The sequence below is a fragment of the Protopterus annectens genome, chromosome 7.part0 (genome assembly GCF_019279795.1).
Source record: "Protopterus annectens isolate FY-2018-M chromosome 7.part0, PAN1.0, whole genome shotgun sequence".
NCBI lineage: Eukaryota > Metazoa > Chordata > Ceratodontiformes > Protopteridae > Protopterus > Protopterus annectens.
In genome coordinates this window covers 32566087-32588811 of record NC_056739.1, presented here as the reverse complement: position 1 = coordinate 32588811, position 22725 = coordinate 32566087, and the positions used below count along the sequence as shown (strand labels likewise).

At 36.8% G+C, this 22725-nt stretch overlaps 1 protein-coding gene across 2 annotated transcripts in view; it reads left to right on the top strand.

The window, feature by feature from the left end:
• Nucleotides 1–22725, top strand: part of YOD1 (YOD1 deubiquitinase) — a 45971-nt gene that overhangs the window by 17403 nt on the left and 5843 nt on the right. The window lies entirely within an intron of this gene.

The following is a 22725-nucleotide window of genomic DNA, read 5'->3' as shown; positions in this document are numbered from 1 at the left end:
TGTAGGTTTTGTAAAACAGAATTGGAAACAGTTGCACACCTTGTTGCTGGTTGTGATATACTAATGACAGAAGGGACTGTATACTGAAAGGCATAATAATGTGGTAAGGGTGTTGCACTGGGGATTGTGCAAACATTATTATACTGAAGTAGCTGAAAAACACTGGAAACATGAGCCACAAAGCAACATAGAAAAATGAAGTCTACATCACATGGGATCACCCATTACCAACAGCTCAAAATATAGATGCAAAAAAAAAAAAGATATAGTGGTCCATGAAAAGAAGACAAAAGTAGCATTGATCATTGAAATTGCTACAGCCAGTGACTACAGTGTATGTGTACAGAGAGAGACAAAGTCATAAAATATCAGGATTTATAGGCAGAAACGAGAGCAGTGTGGAAGAAATATACCCAGACAGTTCCAATAGTAGTAGGAGCAATAAGTCTTATAAAAAGGAATCTACAGTTATATTTAAATATGTTACTGATACATGTATCTCCATACGAATTGCATGAGTCTATACTGGGCACATCACGAGTGCTGCGAAGAGCACTTCTGGCTTCAGTCAAAGACTGAAATAATACTAATTTCATGAACTTTAATTGGACTTTGCCTTAGGAATGGGGTCCATTCCTGTCATGATATTAGAAACCCAAAAGACTGAGTATCCACTTTTTTAATTTCTCCAACATGGAAATGCCTGCCTCCTTAGAGCAAATGGACCAGCTGGTTGTGGATAAGGAGCCATTGGATAAGGTCTTGTTGGGAGTAGCAAAAAGAAAATAAACTTTATATTTAATGCATGCTATTTCCTTCTGTGAGGCTGACCTGAAGGAAGTAATTAAATTCACCTCCCTCCATAGAATTTTTATTAAGATTTAATCATATCAGTGGGGGAAAGCCTAAAAAGGGAAACCAAGGAAATGAGGGAAGAGATGCCTCAGTAAGGCAATTCAAGCAATCTTAACATAGCTTTGTGCCCATCGACATATTGTTATAATGTGTGCTGTGCAGTTAACTATGGCAGCAGCTATTTATTTGCAAAGGTTGTCAGCAATTTGAATGCAAAATGATTTAAAACTACACATCTCAAAAACCTCATACATTGAGAATTAAGTTGCACTCTTTAAATCTTTTGTATTAATCTTGGTGTCACTGTTAATTTGTTCTAACAATGCAGCTTAGTCCAGTATTTATAATTCAGGTTTCAAGATTGTATCGTTTAAATAAAATATACATTTTAATAAAACAAAATGAACATATTTTTAATAAAATATACAAAAATACATTATTTCCCTATTTGAATTTCATTATTACACATCTCATCAACCAAAAGCCATTTCTCCTTTTTCTGAACATATGCAATTTTCCATGCCCTGATAATGTCTTTCCATGCTGCTACTAGCAAGTGAATCTGATTGATAACTCGTTGGCGTTTGCTGAAATGGTGCACTGAATTTAAGCAGTTTGTACCTTTTAAACATATTATGTGACCAGAAGCTCTGAAAACACTGTTGAATTTGCCAGCAATTTTTCTGCAATGAACACTGAAAAATAAAACAAATAATGTAAAATACTGCAGGTGGCCTTCACCATAGTAAAACAATCTCCTTCAAGTAGCTTGAATGTTTATCTGGAAGTTGGCTCAATGGGCTGTTTGTGTGCTGTATTTCTTGGGTTACACGGTTTAATTCAGTCAGCCTTCCTTTGCTTACTGTGCAACCTTGAGCAAGTCACTTAACCAGAGAGTGCTTGAGGGCAACTGGTAATTTGGGCTGGGCTCCTGAATGGTCCCTTGGTCTGTCAGCCTAGATGTTCTTCGTTCCCCATTGCTGCAGTCCTTACTATTGGGTATAGTCCGCATCCAGTCGGCCCGAATACCAGAGTATAAGGCTGACGTCGGTCAGGGCGCATTAGACTGACGTCAGTACGTCAGGGTACTAATGCGCATGACAGACGTCATATCCTCAGTCTTTTTTGCCGCATGGTCCGATGCAGAAGCAGTTTTGCGAGTGCAGGTTGGCGTTGTGAAATATTTCGAAACCGGAGTTTCAGACCGAAACAGAGTTGGCTAAGTACCCCGTTGGGGAACATTTTGGTTTTTTCTTGCCTCAGTATTTAACCGGATGTCAGAAAAAGTGAATAACTGTATTTCTTGTGGGAAACAGATACCTCATAGGGATTACCATACCTTGTGTATACCTTGTTTAGGGCCTGAGCACGACGTTGTTGGTTGCCGCTCTTGTGCTAGGTTTAACAAACGCACTATTAAGAGGAGGTTAGACTGTGCCAGGTTAGTGTTTGGGAAGCGTTGCAATTATAAAATGCCGTCGGATGCTCCGGCCCGCCATCCAAGAAGCCGAGGGACAAAACAGCGAAGCCTAGGGTTGATGAACCGGCAGTCCCGGACGTTGGTTCTTTAGAAGGCTCAGTGGAGCCAGAGGTTTTGCCAGGAGTTTCCATGGAGTCTCAGGCAGAAACTTTACTGTTACAGGATGTGCCTTCTCAGGAGGTAGGCCAGGCTGAGGGGGCTTCTCAGGTAACTGTTATTCCCTCTCTTCCCAAGGTAGTTCGAGCCTCTCCTTCTGTTGCCAAAACTTCTTTGAGAGGTAGGCCTAGTTCAGCTTCAGTGGGGGCTTCTCCTAGCATTTCGGGTTCTGTACCTAAGAAACATATGCTTAAAATGGCAGAAGATTTGATTACTATGATTAGAGGTTCTATGCCCCCGCCTGATAAGAGGCCTAGGGTGGAACCGGAGTTTGATAGTTTTGAACAGTGTTCAGAGGCTTCAGAGTCTTCTACGGAAGACTTGCAGGAGTATCCTACTTATTCTGATTCTGATGTGGATGATTCCACTCCTACAGCTTCTCCTCCTGAGGATTTCTCATTTTCAGAGACTCTGCATTCCATGAGGGAGCATTTTAAATGGGAAGGCCAGGATTACTCTGATTCCAGGAAAAGGCTTAGGGAATTCTTGTTTTTACCCCAGCATAGGCCCTTAGCTATTCCTCCTGTGTTGAATGTGGTGGAAGATGTTTTTGCAGAGGCTTCCCTGAACCCTGACTCTTTGCCTCCTGCTCCTGTTAAGCCAGATAGGTATTATAGGGTGCCCGAAGCTCATAAGTATTTGTTTAAGAGTCCTAGGGCGGACCCAGAAACTATTTCTCAAGGGCCTAAAGGTGTTAAAGCTTCTGTGGTTAAAAATCCTGTTCCCACTGATAAAGAGGCAAGGGCTTTGGATAGGTGGGGAAAGAAAGTGTATACTTCTTCCACTCTAGCCATGAGAGCGTTGAATTGTCAGTTTCACATGCTAAAATATCAGAATTATCTCCTTTCACAATTAAAATCTAAGGTGGATGCTTTGGCGGAAGGTATTGAGTGTAAAGAGTTGCTGGATTTGGTTCATGTGTCTGAACAAGTGGGTAAGCATTCTTTGCAATGTGGTTTTGATGCTGTACAGGCCTCTTCGAGGGTGGCTGCTACTAGTTCTGTTCTTCGCAGGCATGCCTGGTTGAAGGATCAGAATTTAGCTGAGCATGTTAAGACAAGGATTTTGGATGCTCCTTTACAGTCTGATGTATTGTTTGGATCGCCTGTGGAAGCAGTTTTAAAGAAAATGGAGGACAAAGCTAAGTCTATGCAAACTGTTAAAGATTTTTTGCAGGTGCAGCCACCAAAGTTTAGTAGAAATTGGCCTGCTAAGGGGTGGACATATCCTGCTTATGATTTCCAGTCTAGGGGTAGGTCTAGACGTGGTAGGGGCAGGGCTCAAGGTTCTTTTAGGCCTAGAACAGGGAGTTCACCTGCTCAGACTTCTGGTGAGGGCAGGGGTCAGTCCTTTCGTAAACAGACCCAATGACCTGTCTTTTCAGCTGCCAGTAGATTCTCGCATGGCAGCTCCTTTGGGAGGAAGACTGTCTCTTTTCAGAGAAAATTGGGATTTAATTACTCAAGACAAATGGGTGTTGGATATCATTCACCACGATTACAGATTTTATTTCCATACAATGCCCCCTTTCAAAGGCATGCCAGACGTTCCTCCTCCACAAAGAAAAGAGGCTCACAAGCAAATTTCTCAGTTACTCCAGATGGGGCCATTCAGCCAGTCCCTGTATCAGAAAGGGGCCTAGGATTTTATTCTCGCCTGTTCCTAGTACCAAAGAAGGGGAACACGTGGAGACCAATTTTGGATTTATCTCTCCTCAACACTTTTCTGGACATTCCCAAGTTCATGATGTTGACGTTACAACAGCTTTTACCTCTGCTGGGCAAAGATCACTGGATGGTAACTTTAGATCTCAAGGAAGCTTACCTTCATGTGCCTATAAGGCTAAGTTGCAGGAAGTATCTGCGGTTTCGAGCTGGAAATTCTCATTATCAGTTCTCTGCATTGCCCTTTGGCTTATCTACATGCCCAGAGTATTCACAAAGGTTCTGGCTCCAGTGATAGCTTACTTCAGGCTTCAAGGAATTCAAATTTATCCTTACTTGGACGACTGCCTGATTCTGGCTCAAGAAAAGGAAGACCTTCTCCAGCATCTGGAATATGTTATAGCAGTGCTAAGATGCCTAGGGTATTCTGTGAACGAAATAAAGTCCAGTCTAGTACCCTCTCAAGACATGTGCTTTCTGGGTGTGAGACTGAATACAGCTGCCCAGATGGCCTTTTTAACCCCGGACAAACAAAAGAGTCTATCACTTTACTTCCATCAACTATCTCATCAGTCCGTGCTGACTGCAAGGACAGTCCTTCAAGCATTAGGGTTCATGGCATCTTGTATTCTGGTGCTTCCCAATGCCAAACTGCATATGAGGAAGCTACAATGGTATCTCAAAATGTATGGACACAGCACTGCCAGGATTTGGACACTGTCATTCAAATAATACCTTGCCTTCAAAAAGAATTTTTGTGGTGGGCTCAGGAATGTCACCTAAACAAGGGACTCTCTGTGACCCGGCCAGAGGCGAGTCAGATTTTAACGACAGATGCCTCGGACATTGCTTGGGAGCTCATCTAAATGGAAAGTGGATACAAGACAAGTGGCCTGCCAGACTACAGCATCTACATATCAACATGAAGGAGATGTTAGCAGTCCAGTTTGCATTAATGGCTTTCAAGGAGTTACTTCTTCCAGGGCAGGTGTTGATTCTAACAGACAACACAACTGTCATGTGGTACATCAACAAACAAGGGGGAACACATTCTTATCCTCTATGCAGGCAAGCAATGATTTTATGGGAGACTGCGCTAAGCTTGCAACTAACTCTTCAGGCAAGGTTTCTGCCGGGAGCACAGAACTCCTTAGCAGATGTGTTAAGCAGACAAATCATGGATCCCCACGAGTGGAAACTGGATCTTCATGTATTTCAGAAATTGACAGTGTCATGGGGAACTCCAGACATAGATCTGTTCGCTTCTCCACTAAACCACCAGCTGCCACAGTATTGCACAAAGGGGTTTCATCACACAGCTTGGAAAGTGGATGCTCTGTCTTTCAGTTGGAAAAACCTTCATGTGTATGCCTTTCCTCCTCTACCTCTTCTTCCAAAGGTGCTATTAAAGGTAAGACAAGACAGGCCAAGGATGATTTTGATAGCTCCAGATTGGCCTCGGCAACACTGGTACCCACTACTACGGAGTCTGGTAAGGAAGCCTCCATGGCCTTTACCTCTGATTCCTCATCTGTTATCTCAGCAGGATGGTCATCTGCTCAATGTCAAGCTTCACTCTCTTCATCTAACAGCCTGGCATATTCTGTGTTGACACACAGCAGGTCTCAACTTCCTCAACAAGTTTTAGATGTGATTATGGAAGCTAGAAGACCTAGTACAAGGAAAGTGTACGCAGAAAAATGGAAGAGATTTTTATTTTGGAGTACAGCAAAGAATTTGCAGGTTTCTGAGCCTAATTTGAGTGTGGCTCTTCAATATCTTACTGAGTTATTGGACAAAGGTTTGTCCTTCTCTTCCATTAAGATTCATGCTGCAGCAATTTCAGCTCACTATGATTGTGACCCACCATTGTTTTCGCATCCTTTGTTCAAGCAGTTTCTTAGAGGGGCAAAGAATATAAGACCCCACGTAGAGCTCCTACTCCTGCTTGGGATCTCAATTTTGTGTTGGAAAAACTTACTCTACAACCTTTTGAGCCTGCGGCTACTGCTGAATTGAAATACTTGTCATGGAAGACTGCTTTTCTGTTGGCTATTACTTCTGCAAGAAGGGTGTCTGAGTTGCAGGCCCTTATGGCAGTAGAGCCATTTTGATTTTCCATAAGGATAGGGTATCATTACGTACTAATCCTTCCTTTATGCCTAAGGTGGTTTCTAGTGTGGCTTTAAACCAAACTATTCATTTGCCTACGTTTTAAGCAGACCCCCAAAATAAAGGGGAAAAGATTTTGCACACTTTAGATGTACACAGGCAATTGCGTTATTATTTAAGCAGGACTAAGGATTTCAGGCAGTCTCAGCAGTTGTTTGTTTCTTTTGCTTTGAGTTCACAGGGCAAGCCTGTGTCAAAACAAACTATTTCTAGGTGGATTGGCTTTTGCATTGCATTTTGTTATTCCCATCATGGCAAGGAGATTCCAGCTGGGATTAGGCCTCATTCCACTAGGGCTACTGCCACTTCAACAGCATTTCTAAGGGGGTGGCAACTAAGGATATTTTGGAAGCAGCTACTTGGAGTTCAGTGCATACTTTCTCTAAGCATTATCACCTTCCTATCTACTCTAAGTCTAGGGCTGGTTTTGCCACAGCTGTTTTGCAAGGCATATTGTCAGCTCCTGCTTCTTTATGATTTGCCAGCCTCCCTTACCTCTGCTTTGGGATTCTACCCAATAGTAAGGACTGCAGCAATGGGGAACGAAGAACATAGTACAGTTTTGTACCTACCATAAATGTAGATGTTCGAGGATCCCCATTGCTGCAGTCCACCTCCCTCCTTCCCCTCTGTGTTTAGGGGTGGTTGTGTAGGTGAGGTTACATGCTTATATTTTTGTATATATTCTTGTATATTTTGTACATATTTTTGGTGCAGGTATTTTGGGCCTTGTCTTTTTAGGGTCTTCTGACATCTGGGGCAAGAAAAGACTGAGGATATGACGTCGGTCATGCGCATTAGTACCCTGACGTGCTGACGTCAGTCTAATGCGCCCTGACCGACGTCAGCCTTATACTCTGGTATTCGGGCCGACTGGATGCGGACTATACCCAATAGTAAGGACTGCAGCAATGGGGATCCTCGAACATCTACATTTATGGTAGGTACAAAACTGTACTTTACTACCTATAGAGAACATTTTCAGTAGCAATAGAAAATGCTGAATATAAACCTTCCTTGGAAACAAATCTGTTGCCTCTCTCTATAGATTATATATAATACATTTGTACAAATGTTTAGGCTTTCTAATATCTTGACAGGAGTAGACTTCCTTCCTAAGTCTGGGTATGATTAAAGTTAGTATTGTTTTAGTCTTCGTTTGCCAAGAGTGCTCATTTCCGCACCTGCAATATACCTAGAATTTCATCCTCCAGTTCATATGGAGTTACTGATATTGGTAGCATATTTAAGTATGCTTGAATTATTATTATTATTACTGTCACCCTTTTGTTCCTACTTTTGTTGGAACTGACTGGTGTGTTTCATTTTAGCTTGCATATCCAGGTATTTGTCTGTCAGTACGCAGAACAGTAGAATAAGTAGTTGTAGCTAGTTCAGTAATTAATGCTACTTTTCTCCTTTGTATTCTTCGAGTATAGGGTATGACTTTCTTACTTCTACTGTCTTTACTGTTTGTGTTCTATGGTCCCTTGTGATGAGAACTACATTTTCAGTAATTCTTTTTGATGCATGTTTCTAGTGCTTGTCATCTAACTGTATTTTGTACTGTTTGCACAGTCCACCGTGGAACAGTTTTGCCACAATTAGTGTGCCTTTCAGTATGCAGACCCTTATCAGTCAGTATATTACAACCAACAAAACAATGAGCAACAATATTTAGTTCTGTACTACACAACTTGGTTTGTCTGGGGGGGGGGGGGCAAGATGCTGTTAGGGTAGCATCAGATTCTACTTTATTCTATTTCTGACAGGAATTCATATTTCTAAGTTATCTCAGTTGTTTAAACTAAAATCTAACACTTTGAGTTGTCATGAGTGATGACATCAAAAAAATCAAATATTCCATTATTTTCCGTCAAACGTTTGCCTAGAAATTTTTCTACACTTACAAAATGAGTCTCACAAAAATAAGCATTCAGGATTCTTTGAAAAAGGACTTTCATCAGATTGTCTTGACTAATATCCAATAATTCTCATTGAAAATGGACAAATTAAACAACTTTAAAGAAAAATGTTCAAAACAAATGGAGCAAATACAAGTCTCTTAATCAGCAGAAAAAGCAAATATCCAGAATAAAAGAAGCTTTAAACAACATGGAAGGGAGATTAACTGAAGAAGCAAACAACACTGAATTTCTATTGAAACAAAATACCTCACTTTTGAGAAAAATAGATGTAGAAAACAGGTCTCATTGAAACAACATCCACATGTTTGGTTTGCCTGAGAAAATAGAGGAGGGAAGTATGACAAACTTCTTAACATCATGGCTCCCTAAAATTCTTAATTTATCAGAAGTTGTCTTATGGTATCGAGAGAACACACAGGCCTTTGTTTGTTTCCTCCACTAAAAGTATCTCATCACTGAGATCTACTATTGTAAGATTTTTTTTCTTCACAAGACAAAGAATTAATTCTCAAAACTGCTTGGTCAAAATCGCCCATCAAACTGGATGATAATATGCAATGACTATTCTTCTGCAGTGGTATCCAAAAGAAAATGTTTTCTACCTTTTAATTAAAGAACTTGAAAAAAAAGCAGGTAAACGTCCATTTACTTTTTCCAGCCAGACTTAAAATATTCCTTTCCAATCAAACCAAAATATTTAAAGACTTAGACACTGCATTGTCTTTCCTGAAAAAAAAAATAGATATAAATATATTTATATATATATATATATGTATAGAAAAAGAAACTGAAAGAAAAGCGACTATTTAATATTAGCATCATTTTACTTAACAAGCATTTTATTTCTAAATTTGCACAATAATGTCTTTCAAACATTCATTAACCTAAGAAGGAAGCCTGGATGCATACTTCACTAAGATAATTAATATTTTTCTTATTTTTATTTTCTTATTTATACTTATTTCTATACTGATACTTAGAAGTAGTTTTTGTATTGTAATTGGGTCTGGTACATATACACATTTCTTTGATTAATATGCTTATATGTAATAATTCTATTTTTATTATTATTTCATAAATATGTACTATACCTTGGTGACTGTTCTACATGCAGGTTTTCTGTGCTTATATTTCCATCTAATCACTATTTTGTCTCAGCTTATTGCTCATAGTGAAATTAATTATTTTAAGTAAGTTTTTTACCTTAACATTTAAGGTTTCTTTATGCAGCCTTTGGAAACTGCCACATTCTGTTGTATGTTATTGATACTGGGTTGCTGGACTTATCAGCCTACAAAAGGAAATTGTGTTTGTTTGATATTACTTATGTAAGTATGTGAGATTTTCAATTTTTAGCATGACAGTTGACATATACTCTAGTTTAATAACCATATAGTTACTAAGTCAGCATTACTGATATTATATCACTGCTTTAAAAACTTCCTGGTTTCCTTTCTTTAAACAAGTTGTTTTTATGTTAATATAATAGATAATGACACTGTGCTTTAGGTATAGTTAAGTTATATCTAATGTGGTGCTGTTTGGGAATGAGTGCTGAGACTATAATAGATGTTTTTGGTTTGCTGATGCTTTGTTAGAGCTTGGTTAATTATGAATGTGGTGTTTTTATACTTGTATCTCTGTTATATGTACATGAGGATTGGCTAATTTGGCTGATTGTGATACTGTCTTCTGTGTGTGTGGATGCAGGGTGTTTAGATCTGTTAACTGAAGTTGAAGCCTGTCTTCTGTGCAGGTTTTTGTAGATTGTCTTGGTTATGACTTATATTTTTGGTCTGTCGCTCATAAAATTGCAGTTGTCTACTAAATTAGAGGCAAGTCTCTGACGTTTTAAATCGGTAAGTAGCGGTAGACATTTTTGTTTCAGATTTTGTATGCTTCTGAAGTTGTATGATGGTGTAAAACCTGTTGTTTTATCGGTCCTCTGGGATTCTTGTTGCAGTGTTTAGGAATTGTCCCTACTTTTCTGCCTCTGTAATCTCATTGTGTGTGCCTTTATTCATGTTTCTTGCTTTATAAGGTCAAGAGGTATGCTGATGTGTTTGAGTGTCTTGTTTTTGTGTTCTTCCTTATGTGAAGTGGGCTTTTCTGGATATGATCTTTATGGCAAATGTGATTTATTTTTCCTCTTTTTTTTTCTCTTTAGTTTGGGTTTGGGTGGTGAAGGGGGTTGAAAGAGAGAGGACTGGGTTTGTCATTCTTATAAGCTCATTTGATTGTATTGTCTGACAAAGGCAGCAGTATGATATTTTAAATGGAAGCCATGATACTTGGTGAAGTTGAACTGAACTGTATAAGCTCAGGCAGTGTTGTGGTTTCTGGGGACTGTTCTTTCTTTTGAAACAGCTGAAGTGCAATTTGGTTTCCTACCGAGGTTGCGTGATATGCCGTACTTTTTAAAGGCTTTACCAAAGATGTGTGATTTACTTGTTAAAAAAAAATATGTATGTTGCTGTAGTGGGTGAAAGGTCAAATGATCGTAAAATGCTCTTGCATTTAAAGGCTCCCTCTTTTTTAAATGTAACTTAATAGCAAACTATTTATTACAAAGAAACTGGGACTATAGAGTACAATTGTATTCCTCTTGTGTGATAATAAAAAAAAATTAAGACAGGAATAAAATATCAATACTGTAAAATAATAAGATGTAATACTGACATCTGTATCGGCATGTTTTTTGCAGCTATGGCTGAGGAAATGCATGAGTAATTGAAAAGGGAAAGTTGCACACAGATAATCATTTGAATAGAATTTCTAATTAGTTTTGCTGCATCATTAATAACAGAAGACTGATTCATGGGAGTACACATATCCTGTGTGTCTGGAATAACTTAATGGTGCTGTACTTCTGACTCTCATCAAATTTTTATTTGTAACTCATTGCAGATTTCCATAAATAGATTTCTGACATGCTTTTTAAGCTTGTCATAAATACTGTGTACATACAAATTATTTATATGCTTCATCTTTAGAAGGCAGTAAGGTGTTCTTTGCCATGCAACATAGGCCTTTATAATTCTAATGGCAGCTTGTCCAGTAAACTGGTCTGACAAACAAATTTAAAAAGCTAACAATCTTTGGTACCACAGTTAAAAATAGATACTTATATTGCCGCCTTTTACAGTTTGTCAGACAATACTCAAAGAGCACAGAATAAATCATTAAAGAGGACTGGAAACATTTATTTTTAAATTAAAAAAAAACATTTAAGTGGTTTGTTTTATTTTATGCCTTTCTTCTACAAGCTCTTACATTTCTTCTTTCACTTGAATTTATGTCTTCTCATTGTGTTGCAATGTTAGCTAAACTAAGCATTTAACTGTAGAAAGCATTTTAACTATGGATATAAAAACAAGGTTTTAAATTAAGTATTCAGCATACTTTACCATCTACATTTTTAATAACTGACTACACATTGCCAGTTACTGCAAACATAGCAAGTTTCTACATCGGTATTCTTGTCAACAAAGTGCACATGCAGAATACTTTACATAAGAGATAAATGTAGAGAAGAAAAGAGGAAACATGTACGTATGTGTGTGTGTGTGTGTGTGTGTCTATATATGTTATATATGGATATATATATATATATATATGTGTGTGTGTGTGTATGTATGTCTTGGTTTACTATAGAATCTTGAAATACTGAAATCCCAAATTCAGTATTTTGAAATTCTATATCCCGAAAACTTAAAATCCCGATACACCATAACCGCTAAATTTAAAACCGCGAACCTACACTACAAATACAGCACACACATACACACAATGTCCCCCCCACAATCAAACATACAGTCCTACACTACAGACAAGCAGGGGGGCAAGCCACCCTGCACCCCCCTACTTATCTATACTAACTTTGAGATCACACACACACACACACATGGCGTAACTCACAGCCACACATTTCACAGCCCCTTGCACACACACATATCACAGCCAAAACATACACTAACATACACTAAAGCCCCTGACCGACACACTCATACATACTTACTTGAACTTGCACCTATCCATTCACACACCGCAACACCAGAAGATTTGAACTTCGAGTTTTGAATTTCGCGCTTCTGGTGTTTCGGGATTTTAAGCATTCGTGATATAGAATTTCGAAATACTGAAATTCGGGATTTCAGTATTTCGGGATTCTGTAGTGAACCTGTATGTGTACATATATCATTGAAGTATCACTTATGAATCTGCAGATTGAAGAAAAATATATAGGGCAACTGTTTAGTTCTCTTATGTTTATTGTAGTTTACATGAAATCCATTTCAAATTAATTTTGTGACATTTTTCTGTGTTATTTTATGGTATAACTCTTTACCCATACTCAGTATTTAGAACACATATAATGATGATAAAGGCATGCTTTGTTCAGTAACAATGGAAATAAAAGGGAAATTTTATATACTTTTATTAATGTTTATTGGATATCTGGTATTGGTGTTGAAACAGTTAATCATCAATTAAAAAAATAATACAACTCTCGAAAGGTAGTATAATTTTGGCAGGTGACTTAAACTGTATATCAGATAATATAGATTCTAATGCTACAAGAAAAGAGTGTCAGCCTCGGCTAAGGCTTTAAAAAAATTGTAGATTCTTTACAGATTAAAGATATTAATGAATTCTCAGATTCCCGTTCTCTTTTCTATACTTCTTTCTCTCATAGACATAATACTCGGTCATGAATAAATAGGGTATACATCTCCAATAACCTAATGTCTAGACTAAGTAAATTAAAAGTTGTTGCATGTCTGCTATCGGATCATAATGCCATAACATTTGAACTTGTATTTAATACTAATAAAAACATTTCCATTAAAAGGATACCAGCTTATATAGCTAAGATTTTAAAGAATTTTTAATAATGTGATTGTTTTTATTAAATTCAGTTTTACAGATGACCTTTCTGAAAGTTATCTATGGTACACTCTAAAAATGTATTTGAATAGTAAAATAAAGAATTGGTATGCTCTTAAGAAAAAGCAATCAAATGAAGACTTGATAGATTTGCAGGAAAAACTTTAAAAACAGATTACAAAGGACATAATGTGTTAAAAGAAATCCCTGATTTAAATGAAAAGTATTTAGAAATTTTAAATTGTAAAACTGATAAGTTATGAGAAGGTGGACTTATTCTGTAAATCCAAAACCTCTACATTAGCATCAGGAGCAAAAATGCTTATTAAATCCTAACCACATTAAAGAATTGTATTCTCCTGAAAGTAAGAAAAAAGTAACTGAAATTGATGACTTTTTTGAAAATATTTAGAGCCAACTTTAATAAAATTAATCAGTATAACACAACAATGGATTCATTAGAAATAATTAAAACCTTTATTAAAATATACTAAAACCGGCTGACAGAAGAACAAAAGAAATTGTTAGATTTGCCTGTATTAATGACTGAACTCAAATTAACAAACTAAAACCTAACAAAACACTTGCCAATGATGACATAATACCCTAATTTTATAAATTATTACCTAAAGAAGCTTTGCACACTTTGCATTAAATTTTTCTAATAGTTAAAGATTAGTTATAAGTTCCTCCATCTTGTCAATACACACTTACTTCCCCAGTATTAAAGGCAGATAAAAATCCAGCAGACTGTTGCTCGTATAGACCAATCTGTCTTTTAAATATTGATTATAAAATATTCATGCCTATACATGCTGCTGGATTACAGCTGTTACCATATATGGTTATTAATGATCAAACTGGATTTATAGTAAACAGGAATACATATGATATTAAAAGAATATTAATTTTAATAGATTTCTCTAATAATAAAAAAGATTGTTTGACATTAAGTTTGGATATAAACTGTGCTTTTGACCTGGTTAACGGGAAATATTTTATTATTGGTTTGCGCAGAGTATACTTTCATTAATGATTTTACACAGTTTATTAATTTGCTTCATGAAAACTCGTTTGCATACATAAAAATAGGTACCGATGTATCAGAGTCAATTTCTATAACTAGTATCAGAGTCAGTTTCTACAGCTAAAGGAACAAAACAGGGTTGCTCTTTATCACCACTATTATTTACTCTAATTATGGAATCATTTGCAAACTACATAAAGTCAAGAATAGATATTTAAAGTATACAGATTAATAATAAAGTAAATTCTAAGGTGGTATTATTTGCAGATGATATTCTTCTGACTTTGAATGATAAAAACTCTCAAGGTTGTATTTAATGCAATAGAATCCTTTCAGAAAAATATCTGGCTTATTTTAATGAGAATAAAACAAAAATTTTACTCATAAATAGCAATATTAATGGTATGAAAGAAATATTTTCTAAATACGTAGTAAGAGATAATATCTGTTAAAAGTATTCCTAAATATGTATTTTTTTAAGAATAGTCTAATATTAAAGGTCTTGTTAAATGGAACAATTTCATTCTTCCTTCATTCAGGATAAACCTAAGGTAGACTTTAAAGGTTCATTTGGTGACAAATTCCAATGGATGACTGCCTTCCTCCATGTTGCTCCACATCCCTTCATCTCTGCCAACCTCCTAACATTCTTTTGGTAAGACTTTTAGTGCTTTCACTTTTAGAGAATGATAACATTGAAAGACCTGTGTATTGAACATAATCCAAAATGGGTACAAACTTACTTGAAATCTGCACTGACACAACCAAACACCCAGTGAATGTACATGTAACAATAGACTCAAAACCAAACCCTGTGCCCTTCAAGGTGAGACTCAGAGCCAGAATATACAAATAAAAAATCAGCATCTCTGGATAAAACCAACAAGAAGAATTTATTGAGTAAGTAAAATATTAAGCCAAGGCTTTACGTATATGTACATCCTTGGAACAAATAGCACAGTCCATGCCAGACACATTTAAACTCCTACAAGACATCTTGTGACTGTTAACCAATAGTGTACTGAATATCCTAAAACATAAAATTATCTTCTTTCAGAAAACATAACTAGAAGTAAATCTTCATGCCAAAGTATTTGGCATGTAAAAGTAAAATAATACAAAACTGATGGAACTACAATTCATTCCTGAATAATAGGTATTTAAAAAAAATGCCAAAAAATATTTTTTGTGATGTAAATTAAAGTTTATAACATGGCTGCTCTCAGCTTTACAACAGGCAATAAGGAAATATAATCATGAATCCCAGGCGGATCTGTTGCATTCAACTTAAGTTGCCAGTTATTTGTATTTTGTTTTATTCTGCCATGAACTGCCCGGCTACTTAAGTTCTGTTCTTTCTAAAATAACAAAATAGAACTGCTTAAAAGTCTCAAGTGTAATTGAATGGCTATATAATGCATTATTGGTGTTGCCTTTTAAAATGTCAAAGTTTTATGTTCTTAAATATGTTCTGTCTTACCACCATAAAAGCAGGGAATGTGTGGTAAATAGCAAGGTATACTAACCCTTTACTGTTAACTATTTCCTATGATTGGATGCACTGTAGATTTCAAACTATTGTTAAGGCATATAAATTTATTTCACAGATAATATCTGCACTGATTACACATGCCACACCATAATTAGATTTAGCAAGGTCATAACCATGTCTAGGCAATCCTGATTCTGTATCATAGCTCAGAAAAATTATCTCCCTTATCACACCAATCTGCTCACCCAGCGTCTCTAACAGTGTATCCTGCATGGAATCCTTAAAGTCCACCCACTCACTGCACTCCCAGAAAATATGTTCCCAGTTACCTCTTTTCTTTCCTGTCAAACCTCCATTTGCTGTCTACCCGAGGAAAAATTTGCTGGAATCTACTTGGAGTTAAAAATATCTATGTAAATGTTTCCAAGCAAAAATCCTAAATCTTCTGGATTTTGTTGCATATTTGGGAGACCTACATATATCCTGCCATTGTTTTTATGAATTGCTTATCCAGTCTCTCTTCCAAATCCTTTCTAATATCCTCTGATTTTTATAGTTACTATGCAATATTTTATATGCTATACTAATTATTCATTTTTTAATGGCAGCTTCTGTTCTAGATTCTACTAAAATGGTAGTACACTCTATTTTATGTTTATAAAGGCATTATTCAGATTCATTTATGTGTATCCTAGTTATGCTTGTATATACCTTTACTTAATGACCTTTTGGTCTTCCTTCTATAAAATGCTCTTACAGGAATTTCACACAACTAATATATATATAATATGCCCTTTTTTAACAATTATAGCCATTGGCTAATTGAATCGTGGAGCATAGATGCTCCAATAAAACAAACTCCTATTTGAGAATAAATGCACATTGACTACACTGCACACATTTTCTCATACCACCCATGGGTATGGACTGTTGAGGACATTGTTTTTTTTATCAGTATTAAAATGACCCAGTATTGGAAATAAGTTTCCAAGCCTCACCATTCAAAGGATGTTAGCTAAGAGCAAGGCTTTTACTGAAGCCAGAAGTGGTGGTGGGAATTTTCCTGAGTAGTGGTCTGCCCAAGAATAGAGTTAAATCTAGTTTGCTTTAAGGTTTCTACCGCCTTTCTTATTTTACTAATGAAATGGTCCAGATAATGCCTATCTATGAGCATTCTGACCAACTTATTGCATTCATCCTCGAACACTACATCATCCGTAATCATTCTGGAAATCCTGACAAATTGTCCTTTTTACCATTGATCTGTTTTTGGAACAGGGGGTGACTAGTCTGGTAATGCAAATAAACATTTGAAAAAGTGGGCTTCCTGTAAATATTGGATTTAAAATGACAGTCTTCCTTATTGATGGTTACAGCCAGGTAATTAAAAGAATCATTAGAAACAGTATACTTAAACCTTAAAAAGGAAGTAGTAGATTTACTATAACTAATGAACTCATCCAATTTATCTCTAGTGTCTTTCCACAAAATAAAAATGTCATCACGGTACCAAGTATGCAGCAACCAACTTTGCCCAAATTGAGATTTTAAAAATCCAATTATTTTTCCCAAGTCCATATCGCAATGTTCCCATTTATGGAGGCATTGCTATGTCCTGTATTTGTTTATAATGTTCACCTTCAGAGTAAATAAAATTATCAAAGTCAAATTCCATTAAACTCATCAGGATTATAAAATCACCCACAGAAAGTGAACGGCAGTGAGTAGTGCGTCAGAAAAGCTCTCCATGCCTTCTGACAGTGGGCAACCAAATAGATCAATAACATCAATGCAAACAATGTTCTCTCTGCAAATCAGGGGTATAACATCCCGGGAATCTCGTAAACTATACGGAAATTGAAGTGTAAATGTTTTTAATTTTCGGTCTAATAAACTGCCAATAGATTGGTCTTAGAAAGTACTGCCAATACTATGAGCCTGATAGGAGGACTGGAAGCATCTTTGTGCATTTTTGGAATACCAAATATCACAGGTATAATGGGTTTCTGTATATAAAGAAATTTAAATACAGTATTAGTAAAGAGGCTGTTTAGCAAAACTCTTCTAAACGCATGTGAGTGGCGTGATAAGCAACACTGCTCCCGTTAATAGACACATGAACATATTTTTTGACAGCAAAGCAACAATTCTAACATTCTGTTGGAATACTCAAGAGTCGATTAAACCACAGCATTTCCTTTATCAGGCTTCATAATTAATTCATTCATAAGTATCGCAACACAATTTATGCAACAAATTCATTTCTCTGTGTTCCAGACTGTGTCAAAAAATTGACAGCACAATTTTCCTAACAGATAAATATCCCGTCTACAAAGGATCTCAAATCCACCATTGGGACAATGGGGAATTATGTACTTTTTTTTCTTAAATTCCTTAACTTCAGTCTCTTTACTGTTGTTAAAGAATTGATTTAATTTCCTAATAAACATTTTGAATTCTAACAGACAGATACAGTAGTCATCAATACCTGAAAATATTCCATCCCACAGAATAAAAATATCATCCAAATAACGCAAATAGGTTCCAATAACTGTAAAATTCAGAATGAAACAAGAACTTTCTTTCCTATGGCAATATAACCATATTTAGAAAAATCGAGGCACGTGCAGCACCCATTGCAACTCCTTTTATTTGCTTAAAGATCTCTCCTTCAAAATAAATATAATCATTACTGAGAACAATTTCCATAAATTCCATAACTATTCTAATATTAGTGGTTGATAAGTTACATCTGATCAGAGCCTCTTGAAATAATTCTAAACCTATACCCATGGGATGCCAGAGAAAAGATCTGCAACAGCCGTAGTCAGAAAAAGCAGCTGTTTACCCCACAGATGTGGTTTGAGTCTCCCAAAAAAAATCCAGAGAGTCCTTGAACATGTGTGTAAAGGTTTCAGTAACTTGTCAATTACTACTATAGAAGGAAAAATTTCTCCAACGTAATCTGTAGTTTTGAACGAGACAGTCCCCACAAAAATGTGTACAACCCCCCTTTAAGACCGACAGTGGCACTCCAGGGGTCCAAGACATCCTTTTACAGTAGTAATTGACATGTTACTGAAACCTTTACAGCATCGCTATACACACATGCTCAAGGACTTTTGAGATTTTTTTTTTTTAGGGAGACTCCAGCCACATCTGTGGGATGAAGAACTGCTTTTTTTCTGACTATAGATGTTGTAGATTTTTTTCTCTAGCGTGCTGCAGCATAGGTTTGAAATTATTTCATGAGGCTCTGATCATGTATAATTTCTTATCAACCACAAATATTAGAATAGTTATGGAATTTATGAAAATTGCTCTCGGTAATAATTGTATTTATTTTGTTGGAGAGATATTTAAACAAATAAAATGATTTGCATGTGCCCCAATTTTTGCCACTTTGGTTATGTTGCCATGGGAAATGAAGTTCCTGTTTCATTCTGAATTTTGCAAACATTGTTAGTTCTACTAAAGTTATTTGGATGATATTTTTATTCTTTGGGATATAACAATTTTCCAGCATTTATGATTTTTTTATACTGTTTGAACAACACAGCCAATTTTTTGAAATTTACACAGGCAGATTTTACTAGCGCAAGTTATTTGGACACCACTATAAAAATGAAACGAGTTTCTCTTCCGCAATATACAGAAAGCCAACATTCTCTGTCTGTCTACATTTCGGTAGTTGCCATCCTTGCTCACAAAGAAAAGAAGTTTAGTAAAAGCCAGTTTTAGATTAGCTAGAATGATCTCTATTAATGAGATTATTGAGACAGCCTTTTTCCAAGTCTTCTGTGTGGAGACATGCGTGAATGGGCGTACCTTCGTTGAAGGTTGTGCGTCAGGGCTGGTAACTCGGCACGTAAAAATCAACTACCAATCATTAGCGGACCGGAGTTCCACTGTGGCGACCCCTAACCGGGAAAAGCCGAAAGACACAACAACAGGAAATAAAGGAGGCAAGAATGGTTTCTACAAAAAAATATTATGTTTCTAAATAGAAAATATTTTCTATCTGGTGCCATAGGAGAGGAGACGACCCTTATCAGCTGGGTATCCCCATTATTCCATCATTGTGTGAGCTGCTTCATTTATAATAATTATCAAAGGGAACGTGTCCTCAATTTCTGCCCATATTCCTATGGCTCCCCACCTTTTTTTTCCTGTTATAAGGCCAGACAATTCATGAAAGTCTTCCTTCGTATCAGACATCCGTGGGACATGAGTTATTAATTTAATTTTAATTGCTTATTGTTCTGAACAGGACTGGGTGGAAGGCCCCTGATGTGCAGCATAATGCTCTGCCGAAAGGCAGACAAAGGATAATTAGTTTTTTTCTTCCACAAAAAGGCAGGTAGGTTAGAAGATCTTTTTTTTTTGTGGTCACTATCTCTTAGAACCCTAAGGAGTAATGTTGCTGCAATGTCTTCCACCACCACTGTTTTTAGAACAGATCCATCTCCACAACATTCCAGATGGTTATGTTTTTGCCTGTAGTACTGCAGTATCTCAATACCACAGCACCCCCCCCACACACACACACACACACACACACACCACAGCACCCCCCCACACACACACACACACACACACTGGAACAAGTGAAAAGGATGTTTGCATTTGTAGGCTACATGGCCAGTTTGCCCTCAGCATCAAGACAGTGATGTGGGAGTGGCTGTAAGGCTTTCCATCCTGCATTCTGATGGTATGCACTGCAAGACCCTCTCTGAACAAGGTCAGGCACTTCTGAAAATCTTATGGCATCAGACCACGTACTCTACAATAGATTAACCCCCATACTGCCAGCTGCAACAGAATAACTTGTGGTAGGCATGGTTCTTCCTTTTGGTTCTAACACGGGATGTTTCAGGCTATGAAGTGATAGTAACAGTCATAGCTTTGGCCCAGAAGGCAAGTTGGATATTTATATAAATGTATTCCTCATATAAGTGTGAGACGGTTACAATTCTGTAATATGTAAGTAAACATTTGGATCACTTATTTAAAATTACCTTCATAGATGTATTGAGTGTTTTGGAAATGGAAACCAATAGATTCATACTAGGCTAACTGCTCTTGTGGGCCATTTTAAGCCTAGCCAACTACCCCATGTAAGAATCAAACCCTGCACCTTGTGTTTGTAAGGTAAACACCCTAACCATTATGCCCTCCTCCCACAACTGATTTAGAGAGTAAACTTGACAGTTTTTTTCAAGACCGTACAGTACAGTGTCATGCTTGATGTTGAGGTCATTGATACAGACCAATGAAAGGCAGAATGGATGCATTAGTTTTTCAGCATAGAACCTGACTTTAATGAGCACCTCTGGTGCAACAGAGAACAGTGCTTGCATACTCACCCTAGTTCTCAAGCCTGGAAAACTTTTTTATACTATGGTTTTCTGAGCTCCCCTTTTAAACCAGAATGTGTTTAATTTTCATTTGTACAGTGTTTGTTGATCACAGTTTTTTTATAGTTTGATAAATTGCCCCTGTGTATCTCCGAGTACAGAAAATACTGTTCTCACCAAGGGTCAGGATTTCACCTAGGCTTCAAGACTATTAACCTTATTGATTAGAAGATATACGCTGTGTTCCCAAAATACTATTTCCAACCAAAGTGATTCATATGTTAAGCCATTACACTTTCCAGTAGAGAGTCACACACATCTACAATGCAGACCAAAATAATTCCCAAATTTAAAATGTCCATATTGCATAAATTTCCTGAAGGTGTTTCAGATCCACTCACCATTCATTATCCTGTATATGGTTTAAACTTACCATAACTTGTCTTTGCCAGCTTTTTAACCAGCAGCTTCTGATTAATTAAAGATTGCTTTTTGGAGCACACTCTTAGTTGAGGTGATCTCTTCACTAAGACTTTCTGAGCTCTGGTACTTAAAGTTCAGTATGCTAAAAGAGGCTGTGAGAATTTGACTTCACTGTTCATGCTAGAAGTGGCCACCTCTGCCCACTGAGTCAACTTATACACCTGCCAGTTTTCTTGGGAAAACATGGGAAAGTACTTTTTTTTTTTACACCTTGAATGTACATAGCTGGCTAAGATACTGTGTGAGCAGAACCATAAGTGAATGGAAGTATTGTTAGCCTTTTTCCACAAAGCAAATAAGACATACCTGTGACCAAATAAGCTCTGGCAGCTTGCCCAGTGTATTGCAGTCAGGTGATACTGTTCTATGGCTCCTTACTCATACTTTTGAGAATGTCGACAATGAAGACCTATTGATTATTGTGACCTGGATCACCACTTCTTACTCATACTTTGAGAATGTCGACAATGAAGACCTATTGATTATTGTGACCTGGATCGCCACTTCTTACTCATACTTTGAGAATGTCGACAATGAAGATCTATTGATTTATTGTGACCTGGATCACCATCAACACATTCATTAAGTACAGCTTCCTAGATGCTGATTTGAGGGGGTCGTGTATTAGGAGATCCTGTATTAGCTGTCCACAACCCTGGATTATTGACATAGTACTGCTTAAGAAAGTGAAAGCTTGTTATACTATAAGGCAGTACAACTGAACAAGGTTTTTCGTTAACCCTAGATCATCACGGGAGGTGGCCTAAATTGATAAGTGATATTCATCACATTGCCAGCTTATTTTATTTTCTTACTCTTCTTGCCCTTTACGTTTAAATTTCATTTGGGTTTGTATTAAAATAATGGAATATAGTACAGTGCATTACTGTTTTATTTGGGCATGTTCTATCTGTGCAATACTTGGTCATTATCCTTTCCAGTTGTACTTTCATCTGAACAAAAAAAAAGGGGAGTGAATGACTATCAGTGAGTAGATTGTTATCCTGCTGTGAAAGTCAGTCCCTCAAAGATGTACGTACTGGTAAGTAGAATACACCTATCTTCTTGTAACTTGATTTGTATATTTAAGTAACACTAAAAACGCATGCACGTCATTATTATATGACTCATAAATGCATGACTAATATTGTTAATAACTTTCATTGATTTAACAAACACTGGAGTAAGTTTGTTCCATATGATTATTGACAGTTTGAAAAATAA